Below are 9,002 nucleotides of genomic sequence, written 5' to 3'. Positions count from 1 at the left end.
CTTCTTTTATTCTAGCAACATATTGAGCAATGTTTTCACCTTCTTCCATTCTCATGTCATCAAACTTACCTTTGAGGCTCTCTAACTTGGCTCTTTGAACATTTTTGTCTCCTCTATAGATGGTGTCTAGGGCATCCCACATCTTCTTTGCACTTTTAAGGTCTTTGATATCATCAAACTCAACATAGCTCAGGACAGAGGCAATCTCCAACATAGCCTAATTGTGATCCTTCCTTCTCTTCAGATCTTCAGTAGTTAGGGCTTTTGTTGGATCAACATGTGCTACTAAAACGCAAGATTGTGCATAATGATCTCTGAGTCCTCCAAGGTTTAGCTTCATCAATTTTTTTCATGCAATAAAGTTATTTATGTTTAGCTTGGGTACCTCTCTTTTTGACATCTTGATATTTATGCTTTTAGTACCTTAAAACTAATCCTCTTAAGCAACTTTGCTCTGATACCAATTGTTGGAATTCTTTTAGAATAACTAAGAGGGGGGTGTGAATCAGTTATTCAAGGTCCAAATGTACAAAATAAAACTTTTCACAATTCAGTGAACCCATATGAAATTCTTAACCATGCATGCATTCATTGTGTGTAAATCAAAACTGATATGTTACTGTAACATTAACATGTAGAAGTATAAAGCATAAAACACAACATATCCATTAGGACATTTGACACAATGATTTAACATGGAAACTCAATTTGGGAAAAACCACCAGTAACATGCTACTGATTTTTCACTCTTCTAAAGTGATGCCCTGTTAAAGGCCAACCCTGTTAAAGATTACAACACACACTATTAAATGTGACCCGATTAAGGGATTTCAATCACCCTGTTAAAAGTGAGCCTTGTTAGAGGACTTTAAGCCATTCACTTGGAATGCCACCCTATTAAAGGATTTTCCAATGACTATTAAGTCAACCTTACTCGAAAGGATTTACCCCAATCTAATACAATGGTTAGAAAGTAATAGTAGAGCTTTGATCTAATACAACTTACAACCTTAATTGCAGGTTACAGATCACTATTTAGTCCTCAAATTTTCTTGGCTTTTAATCTTTTTAGCTCTGATAACTTGCTCACCCTTCAATCATTCATCCTCATTAAGCCTTCTTGCTTAGTTCACCATTCTAGACTTCTTCTCTTGGGTCACTTGATGAAGCAAACCATCTTCTTTCTCCTTGTTAGATTTTTGCATCCAAAACTCTCTAATCTCCATCCAACATTGCTTCATAACCAGACATCCCTACATATAGGAAATTAAAACTCTTTTTCCCACTCATTATCCATCTCAAAAATTAGTGTTTTCAGTGGATTAGGTAGGATACAATGTATCTACCCAATATCTTGTCTTCTCTAGAAACTTCTCCTAAAATCCATTTTAATTTGCCTCCAAAATGGTTTACATATGATTTTGTGCCTCCAACTCATCAATCTTATCTTCCTTCTAATTTACAAGTTCCAAGAAAATAAACTTGTCATCTTTTATTTGGTGAATCTTTGATCTTTTTCATAATGCAACAACTTGACATTATCAATTTATTGATTCTCGACACATAGTGTGTTACTCGACATTTATTGTAAAATCACTTAGCATCTACTAGATTTTAATGGTGCTCAACATCAACTAAAAATCACTTAGCTTCAACTACCTTGCTTGGCACCTACTAACCTACTCAACATCCACTAGTTTACTCGGCATCCACTAGAAATTATTTTCACTCGGCTCCAACTGAATTTTTGCTTGGCTTGCACTAACTTGGCTTGGAACCTTCTATCAACTTGGTCAAGCTTAGCAAATGAAATTTATCCAACCTTATTCTTCTAAACTTTCTAAGTGTAGCCAATCATTTTGTAACCTCAAGTAGATCATCGATACATTATGTTATCATTGTCTTAATTGATTCTTGCACTTCAATACATAATCATAACTTGACCTTTCCTCTAATTACTTTTGTTACATCTTGTTGATCAAATCCTCCTCATCAATCAACTAAGTGATAGTACTTGAAACATATAAACAATTGTCTTACCAACATATGTCAGGTTTGACATCAGTGATAAAACAATGATTGAAAACACGTAGTCTTCTTACAACAATTTTCTACTCAAATGATCTTTTCAATCATATATCAACAAAACAAACCACCCTTGATGGGTTTATCACAGTGATAAGAAATTTTTTATCATTTGTTTTGATCTCCAAATTTTCCAACTTGTATTGCTTAATTCTTCCCGAGACTAGGTTTTTGTATTACACACTCCAAAATTCCAATCTCTATCATCCTCTAAGTGACATGGGCCTATTATGTTTCTTTATTGTTTCTCAAAAATCCACCCAAATTTATATTACCTATTGATCTCAAAGATGCTCATTCCTAAATAAGGATAATCAAAAAGTCTAATAAGAGTTACTAAGACCACCATTTTTCATAGTAAAATTAGCTCACTTTGTAAGTCTTAGTGCTTAGAGTTGTGCCCTTCAAGAAATTCTCGTCAAAGTGTAGGCATATTTGATCACCTTATTATTCCTTTCTAAAATGATGTTAAACTCCTATGACGGTGTGAGACATTAACTAAAGGGTCTTTTGTCATTAGCAAACCGACCCCTTCCCTTAGAAATCTGTGTTTTAAATAGGGAAGCAAGGGTCAAATGTTACCTTGTGTTCTCACTTCCATATTCAATTCAAGTGTGAGAGTATTATGGAAAAGTAGGACCAATACTCCTTAGTGGCATAGTTTTCAGCCCCCTCCTCCCCCTATGGTTCATAAGGTAAGCTAAAGTAGAGAATAAACACAATGATAGTACAAAGTGTCAAATAAGAAGTTTGAGACTATTACCCCTTGTTTCCTCATGCCAAAGGAAATTGAAAGTTTTGTTGAAATGGAAGTGCAAGGAGGAGAAGAAGAGGCAAAAAATTTAGCTAAATGTGCCGTGAGATTTCGCTAGGAGATGTTGAAAAGGATGTTTACTTGCGAGGAACAATAGGAAAAGAAACATGTTAGTGAAGGAAATGTACCCCATGTTCCAATGACATATTTGCATTGATAGGGCAGATAATAAGGTGTCTTGTTTAGTTATATGAATTTCACGGTGGAGGATGTCAAGCATAGTCAAACCTATAATGAATGAATGAAATATTTTAATAACATTTGTGAGGCCAAGTAGCCTATGGGACCACCTAGAAAAGGATACCCCCAAAAGGGCGAGAGAACATTAAGCCTTTTGAAACTTCTCTCTTGAGAAATAAATGTCAATCATTAAATTTTTTGTCCATTTAATCCTAGATAGAATTAAACTATAAATGATTGATATTCAAAGACTAAAAGATGAATTGTCATAAATGTCTAAATTGCACTATCAAAACAAAAGCATGTGAAGCTAATTTTTTCTTGAAGATATGTTTTATCATCTTGTATGAGAATTTATTAGCAAGAAATATTTAAAGGAATATTGTGTTGAATTCCCAAGAAGCAATAGTTTGTTCTAGTAGTTTGGGTTTACGTGAATTAACCAACAAGTTGATTTTTCTCTTCTTTGTACCTCATAAATAAACTAAGTTATTACTTTTGCAAAGAATTATGAAGATTCATTATCTCCAAGTAGGAGTTGCTAGACCTAGGATTTATACTGACAATTAAGGTAAATTACAATGCCAAGTAAAGAAATCACTACTAAGATATCATCAACAAAAGGAAAGACTAAAATGAAATAGTTTATTACGAGAAAGAAACCAAATGACCCAATGGAACAAAGAGTTGTGGAAGCTTTACAACCCATAGAGGCTCCTCAATATGTAGAGATTAAATATATTCTAGGATTTTGATTGCAAGAATAATCAAAAGCTCAAGGTGACGAAATAATTATCGTTGAACAAGCCCCTATTGAACCCAAAGTGCAAAGAAAAAGGAAAGTGAAAATCTTAGAACCATCAACACACACAAAATGAAATCCTAGGGCATTGAGAAAGGAGGAGGAGGGTGAGCTTGAAATACAAATTAAAAATCATGAACATATAGTAATGTCTGAGGAAACTCCTAAGCAATAGTGATGAAAATATATTATCAAATACATGTGCCTAGTTCAAAGATGCAAAAATCAATGAGAGGGGCTAGGACATATTCACCTACTTATATGAGAATAGAGATGCCCCTATTCCTTAGTACAATCCATTTTCATTAGATATTGGAAAGCAGGTATTACAAGAGGTTTTTGTGGAGATACTTCCAAACATGTACTTCTAAATGTGAGTGCATAGGAAATCTATGAGTGTTTTGACCTTTATAGGTCTAAAATGGGTGGGATTTCTCTGAAAAGGTTAGAAGAGGAGTATGAAAGAAGAAAGGACACATACAAGGGAGTTACCTCTCTTCAAGTGTAAGTCTAAGGATTTTGAACTAGTTCTAGTTTTGTAGTTTAAGAAGGAACTCCTTGAATTAAGGGACTATTTGGTTTGTGAAATTAGCAAAACTAGGTTTTGATTCAAAATCAAGTTTTGTATTTCCAAATCTAGTTTTGAGAAAATAGTTTGTCCCATTTGGTTAACCTTGAAGATGAGTGAGCAGATAGATCTTTTGTGTTCGGTTCATAAAATTAAAATTGGCATTAGACTTTTTTTCAAAAATTTATTGATTGCTCCAATAAAAAATGACTATAATAAAAATATCCCTGGATTAGTCCATTGCACTCACTAGATTATTTCCTTAATGTACCATGTTTAAAGATGACCTAGATGATCCATATGACTGCCTATGGTCATCACCAAGCATAACACTCAACAACGTACTGAATATTACTGCTAAAAACTACAAGGAAAATTATTTAGGAGGGGAGTTGGTGAATAAATCCCCCATGAACATCTTAAAGACTACTATTGCAATGGATAGAGTCGCCAACATGACTATTTCAAAAAAAATTTGAATGTCTGTGGCCATAGAATTTACTCTATTGCTTTATTTCTGTAACATTAACTAGACAAACCTCATACAGAATTTGATCCCTTCATTAAAAAGAACCAAATATTAGAGCTCATGGAGCTTAAACTTTTGTGTTGTTGGCAAGCAAGTAAAGATTTACAACTTAATTCTTCTTGCTCTATAAAGATTTAAATAGAAAAATATTGAGAGTAAAACACACAGGAATAAAATGTCAAATGGGTAAAAAAATGATGTTTGCATGCTAAAACATGTTAGGTTTTAAAAAATCACCAAACTTAAAAAATAATTCCTTTTAATTTCTTTCCAATCCTCAAACAATTAAACCTAGAATTCAAATTTGAAGTCCACCTATCTAGATGGAAGCGTGGTAACCTCATTTTTGGGCAAAATTAGAATTCCACAATTCTAATTCCACTTTATCATTTTTGACCCGAACAATGAATTTGACAAAACTAGGTTATCACTATCCCAATTCTAGTCCAGTTCTACAAAACAAATGGGCCCTACAGGAATTTGAATATTGCTTTAGAATAACCTAGTGTACATTATGCTAGATATTGGGTGTGGAAGTAGAAGAAATAGGTCCTGTGAGGATAATGCTTATGGAAATGATGACACAAGACAAGTATTTTAATAACGAATATGATTTCACCTCATACATTTTTTCAATAATTAATGAGGGCCTTATGTAGATCAAGAGTAATCATTGGGAGGTGAAATTCATGTATCCATCAATGTTGTGTCATTTGCTACTTTTACAATGTAGATTTGAGTAGCCTGTGGAGCAAGGTTGAAAATTCATGGATTATAGAGGAAGGTTACCCCTATGTGAAGATAGTGTTACCTAACATAGACATTGGATGACTTCACAAAAGCCATTGATAAGGTGTATCCAACTCAAGAGGCCTCTACTCTTCATGCAAAATTATTTAACTTCATGAAACTTCGTATCCAAAACTTGAGTAAGCCACAAGGGAGATTGGATAGAGTGGTTTTGGCATAGAACGATTCCATTAGATGGTGGACTTGGAATGGGAGAGATACACTAGAGTTGAAAATAATTGTCATCTGTCTCATTACACAGGTTGCTAGTTCCTCAACTACAAAATGAATTGGTTGACATATTCATTTATAAACTCCATTAAGAGGAATAGACTTACCTCTAGATGAATGAAGAAGCTAGTGGTAGTACATTGCACTCTTCGACTTGTGGATCGTCAAACCCCAAAGTATAGACAGACTCCAACTTTGTGATTGGATGTTAATCTTGAGGATGTGGCCAAGATATATGAGGATGAGACAACATCAAGATTGGTTGGGGTTCCATTGGATGAGACTATGCTTCTTGTAGAGCATGATAGTGAGGACAAGGACTTTGATTTTGATGCCATGGTGGTAGAAGTAGAATACGAGCAGTAGTCTGCTTTATATATATATATATATATATATATATATATATATATATATATATATATATATATATATATATATATATATATATATATATATATATATATATATATATATATATATTGTTGAACTTGAACATGATGATGAAACATTATGGCAGCCCTCTAGCCTTTGGACATATTTAGATTCTCATATTTATATGATATTGTTTACTGCTAAACTTATGTTTTTTTCACATATTGATATGCATATTGACAATTGGAACTATTTTATGAATGCATAATAGACTAGAGTTAAATTTTAATACATATTGAGTACTAAATCAATTATTATTTCCTAGATGGCATTCAAATGGTGTATAAATGATACACTTTTTGCTTAGTTTCATATGAATGACATGCATATTTGCAAATTTAAGTGTATATTTTAGAATCTCTTTATATTTACATAGTTGTTCCTATTTTTCATCCCCTTGTCCTAAAAATTGGTATTTTCTTGCCATCCTAGAAACCTATTCCACTATCCCCTATCGTCCATGTTCCAAAAACTTGGGGCAACATAGAGATTATGTTTTCTTCCACCAAGATTTTGATATGAAGATATATGGATGGTTGGGAGTCTTAATGGAAGGGCTACCTTGGAAGATTATGGAGGCAATGAGGCCCAAAGAGGACCATACAGCCTCAAGGAAAATGGAAGATTATGGAGATTAATCATCAAGAGGATGTGATTAGAAATTGTATGGACTCTAATGAATTTACTCAATGAAGAAATAAGTAGGGAGTCCTGGTAAGAATTAGGGATGAATATAGAAGAAGATACCATGGATTTACCACTTTCTATCGTCATGAGCCAATGCAGCCTAGAGAATTAAGACCATGTTTAAGAAATTTGAAGAGATATTCCAAGGAAGATCCAAGGTAAATATTAATGCCCCCATCTGCTGGAAGGTGATCAAGACCTAGGCCTAGAGTATTCTTGAGGATGTAATACATATTGGAAACACAAAAAAAGAATTGGGTAGTATTATGGTTAAGTTTCATATTAATGATGATGAGATGGAGAAAAATTTAGCTTCAATTCCAAGGGAATGACCTACTAACAAGGATCAATATTCTATTGTGGATGATAAGGGTGATAAAGAGGATCTTCTTAAGGAGGAAAACAACCACAACTACCCACATTTTTATGACTTATAAAAGATTTGTGAAAAACCCTAAGTTCAAGGCCTTGTGGTTGAAAGTGAAAGGCTCATATACTGGTATCAAAGAGAATGATACTCTTTATTATATTGACTTGAGTCATGTGAGCCCAAAGGAATCTAGGAAGATTATAAAAGAAAGTTGGATGACACTGATGCTTGAATGGAACTTAGATGAGGTTTTTATACTAGATCAAATTAGAAAAGGGTGAAGGCTTTATAGGCTCTAGATATCACCCTACCTTGAAGGCACTAGTTCAATGTGTTTGAGCACCTAGGACACAAAGATCTCAAGGGCTATTTTATGCAAAAGAAACTAGACGAAATAGTGACATAATTAGCACACTAACATATAATAATTTTGTATAGGAAACCACGTTATTGGTACATTCTACCATGTTCACAAGGTATGCAACCAAGTGTATGGAGAGGCAATTGGAAACATCCATCGAAGAGAAAGTACAGATGCATGCTAATTACACAAAGGTTTTATTGCATAATGCAAAATTAATAGTTGCACTGGAAAAGTTACAATCAAGAGCCGTCAAGAGGGTCTTGACATAAGGAGAGTCTTCTTCTTCAAGTGAAAACATAGGGGGCTCAAGAAGAGAAAATGACACATATTTCCTTCTTGTCAGAAGTTTTAGGAGTTGTAAATATCCCAAACATAGTCATACCATATAAGAGAATTATAGATTCATCTATAGATAGTGGAAATGGATTTATAACAAGACCAATCTATCTAAGGTAGAGGGATAAAATCAAAAGGATTTTGTGGAAGTTGGATTCTATCCCGGGTGAATTTTTTCAATAGATAGAGAAGGGTGTAACAAAAAGGATGACAATGGAGAACCTGAACATACATATGACCTCAATTTGAGTGGAGGAGATCATTTGGGAGGAAGAATAGGTTGAGAAGAATGGTTAGGTTAGCCAAAATGGTAGAGAGAATATTATTATTATAGATGGAGTGGGGATCATGAAAAATAGGACCATAAGACACAAACAAGCTAAATCTCAAAATATCAATATAAGCGGAAATACAAAATAGGTAGAAATACCAATCAATAACTGTAAGAACTTTCTAGTAACATGAAAGACAAAATGAAGATGATATCTAAGAGAGACATGTTCTCTCCTAGGAAGAAATGAAACACTTAATGTGGGATTTCAAGTGCTGAAATTCATCTAACAAAGGGTATCTAGTCAAAAGGTGCTTTGATTGTACTCTATTTCCAACAAGCCAAATTCAAGGAAGAGGAAGAAAAAATAAATTTACCTATTATGAAACAATGGTCAATATTTTTTTTATTTTTAATGGAGCTTTGGGAGGGCTAAGGATTTAATGAAATCCTAAGAAAGGCAAGGTAGACTGCATAGTCCAAACTAAGAATTAGTAATTGGTGAGAATGAACATGATACATTTGTAGAATTTAATGTATCTAT

Source organism: Cupressus sempervirens, chromosome 5 (assembly GCF_028749045.1).
Source record: "Cupressus sempervirens isolate cs-2001-9-10 chromosome 5, ASM2874904v1, whole genome shotgun sequence".
Taxonomy (NCBI): Eukaryota; Viridiplantae; Streptophyta; class Pinopsida; order Cupressales; family Cupressaceae; genus Cupressus; species Cupressus sempervirens.
This window is presented reverse-complemented; position numbering follows the sequence as displayed.